Genomic DNA, 3420 nt, shown 5'->3' on the forward strand with positions numbered 1-3420 from the left:
TCTACTTGATTCCGATCAAAATAATTCAGTCACCACTTCACTTCTAAATCGCTCAATTTTCTTAAAATAGCAAGAAAAAGAAAATGAAGACTAAACCCTCTTTTATACCCTCTTCACATTCATGCATACAACTTTCACAATATCCTTATGCATGATTTTCATTCCATGCATACATTCACTCATATACATGCATAATTACGCATACATACACACATATTTTTTAATTATATGCTTTTCACATTATGCATATAGTTTCTCACACTAACATGATCAAATATATCAATTTATCATGCTAACACGTAATCATATAACACATAATAATCATGTATTGATTACCTCAGATGATAATCAGGATCAGGTTATCACAATTTATGTACACAAAGCATTCATCATCATCATCATGTTGGGTGTTTTGCCAGATAACAAAAGAATTGCAGCCCACTAAATTTCAAATTAATTGCACCTATTAGCCCAAAATCGAAGCAATAATAAGGCTTTATGTGGGGTGTTTTGCATGGAAGCTTACCAGGATAAACAAACAGGGAAGCTAAACAAATGAAGTTTCAAACAAACGTTAATGAACGAAAAGATCCTTGGATCTCACATAAAAGTAAGTTCTTTGTATTGAAATATCTCGAATAGGATAGTTCATTAGATGTTTGTGTATACGGAGACACTTAAACACCTATAGTATATGATCATCTGGTATCTATTACCCATCCAATATAACAAACTCTTCTTAAATTGCAAGAGTAACATTTCATATTTTGTATTGTAAAAGTAGATAGTGGATGATGATAAACAACAATTTTTTGTCATAATTCAGTTGGGGTGGCTAGAAATGAACACCGTAAAAATCAATACAATGGTGAGATAACATAATCAAAAAGTAGATGAGTTGTAAAAGCCAAAACCTGATGCAAAGCTGGAAAAGGCACATCTGAAAATGGTTTGTTCCTGTCAACTTCAAGTTCTAGACAGAAAGAATCCAAAACTTGCCAATACAAAAAGAAACATATACAATCTTACATAAACCATAAAATATATTCACAAGATCAAAAAGAAAGTGAAAATGGGTTTTGGAAGATTGAACAGGGTACACATAGAAATCTGAAACCAAGAAGGCATATCAGGTTCAAACAAAAAGTCAGGAACAAAATAATCTTAATCTAAACATATTCATCTTCAAACTCTCAAAGCCAATTAATACAATCGAGGATTGACCCTCTTAATAGAAGAAGTATATAAAATAAAACTTCAGAAGTACACAAAATCGATAATCGAACCTTTTAATGAATAAACTCTAAATCAAGAATGTGAAATGAATAGTGAGAGCTGGAAAAGCCACATCTGAAAATCTCAAGAACAAAAATAAACCCTAAGATTCGTTACCTGATGCAAATCGATTTGAAGAGAAGATTCACACAGAGACTTCACTAGCAAGTAAGGGGAATGGATGAAAGGTGAAAATTTCAAATTTAAATAAGATTGAGAGAGGGTTGAGAATCAAGCCTATCTAAGAAGTGGCTCGGAAAGAGGAAGAGGCGGAAATCATAGCTTGAACACTTTATCTTCTATTTGGCTTCTTGACTTGTACATTGTATTTGAAATGTTATAATTTAGACTTTAAGACTCTATGCATAAAGAAGTACTACCTTATGCATCTAATGTTGTTTATAAGATATTTATCAAATCTGGTTTATTAGATAGTATTGTTCGACATTTAAGTCCATACAATACTTCATACGGTGCCGCTTGGATGCTGGAATGATAACTGTTATTGTAGGCAAATTCTATCAGTGGCAAATGATCTTCCCATGAACCCCCGAAGTCAATATTACAACTTCTCAACATATCTTCAAAAGTCTGGATAGTTCTTTCACTTTGTCCGTTAGTTTGCGGATGATAGGCTGAGCTTAGTCGTATTTCAGACCCTAGAGCTTTCTGCAAACTTTTCCAGAACTTCGAAGTGAAACGACTATCTCTATCCGAGATAATAAATAGTGGAACCCCGTGCCTGGTTACAATCTCTTTAATATAAATTTGTGCTAGATTTTCTAAAGAGTACCCCTCTTTTATAGGAAGAAAATACGCAGATTTAGATAGATGATCAATAATTACCCAGATCGCGTCATACCCTTTTGGAATTAGGGGTAACTTCATGACGAAATCCATTGTAAAGTGATCCCATTTTCATATAGGAATCTCTAGAGATTAAAGACTTCCATACGGCTTCTGATGCTCAATCTTAACCTGTAGACACGTTATACACTGTTCCACATATCTGGCTATGTCCCTATTCAATCTGGGCCACCAATAAAAAGGTTTCAAATCCCTGTACATCTTATTGGTACTTGTAATATTCAGGTTTTGAGTTATAAGTTAAGATTTTTGGACTATATATATATATATATATATATATATATACTACTTTATAAAGAAAATTTGTCCAAAGTCTTAAAAACACTTTATCATGCACAAGGTACTACTCTTTAATGCAGAAAGTCTTAAAGTCTTAAAAATGTATAACTTCTTTATGCATTAGTACTACCCTTAAAGCATACATATCCGGCTGGTGATTTCAGATATGACGATTCATGCACGATTTCAGAGATGACGATTCATTCTTCTCGCTCTCTCTATCGCGCTTTCCCCACGCACGATTTCAGAGATGACGATTCATTCTTCAAGAAAACGATTCAGGCGACTTACAGTGTTTATAAATGATGAAGCATGATTCACGCTCCTGTCACGCGATTCTCAAATCCCACACGATTCAGCCGATTTTGTGGAGACGATTCTCAAATCCCACACGATTCAGCCGATTTTGTGGAGGTGAGTTAGTTTATTGCGTATTTTCTTACTTGATTTTGAGTTAGATTAGGGTCATCTAATTTAGTTTATTGCGTATTTTCTTACTTGATTTGAGTTGGGTCATCTGATTTAGTTAAGTTAGGGTTTATTTGGTTAGTTTGTGTGCAGCGATTCAAGCTATTCAAGACTGACCTCAAACGATTCAGGGCGACTCTTTGGAGGTTCTCAAAGGTAATTATTTTTCTTTCTGATTTAGTTTATTGCGTATTTTCTAACTTGATTTGAGTTGGGTCATCTGATTTAGTTAAGTTAGGGTTTATTTGGTTAGTTTGTGTGCAGCGATTCAAGCTATTCAGGACTGACCTCAAGCGATTCAGGGCGATTCTTTGGAGGTTCTCAAAGGTAATTATTTTTCTTTAATATCATACTAGATTTTGAGTTAGGTTAAGGTCATCTGATGATGTCAAATTTCTTGAAAGCAATGGAGTAGAGATTTTGTGCTTCAGAATGTAGTTACATATGTATATGGTATCTCTGTTTTTGGATCACATGGATAAATATTTTGATGAACCCATGAGTTCTCACTTAAAAGAATTTGGATTTGCG

Source organism: Cynara cardunculus, assembly GCF_001531365.2.
Source record: "Cynara cardunculus var. scolymus isolate 2C chromosome LG 1, CcrdV1, whole genome shotgun sequence".
Taxonomy (NCBI): domain Eukaryota; kingdom Viridiplantae; phylum Streptophyta; class Magnoliopsida; order Asterales; family Asteraceae; genus Cynara; species Cynara cardunculus.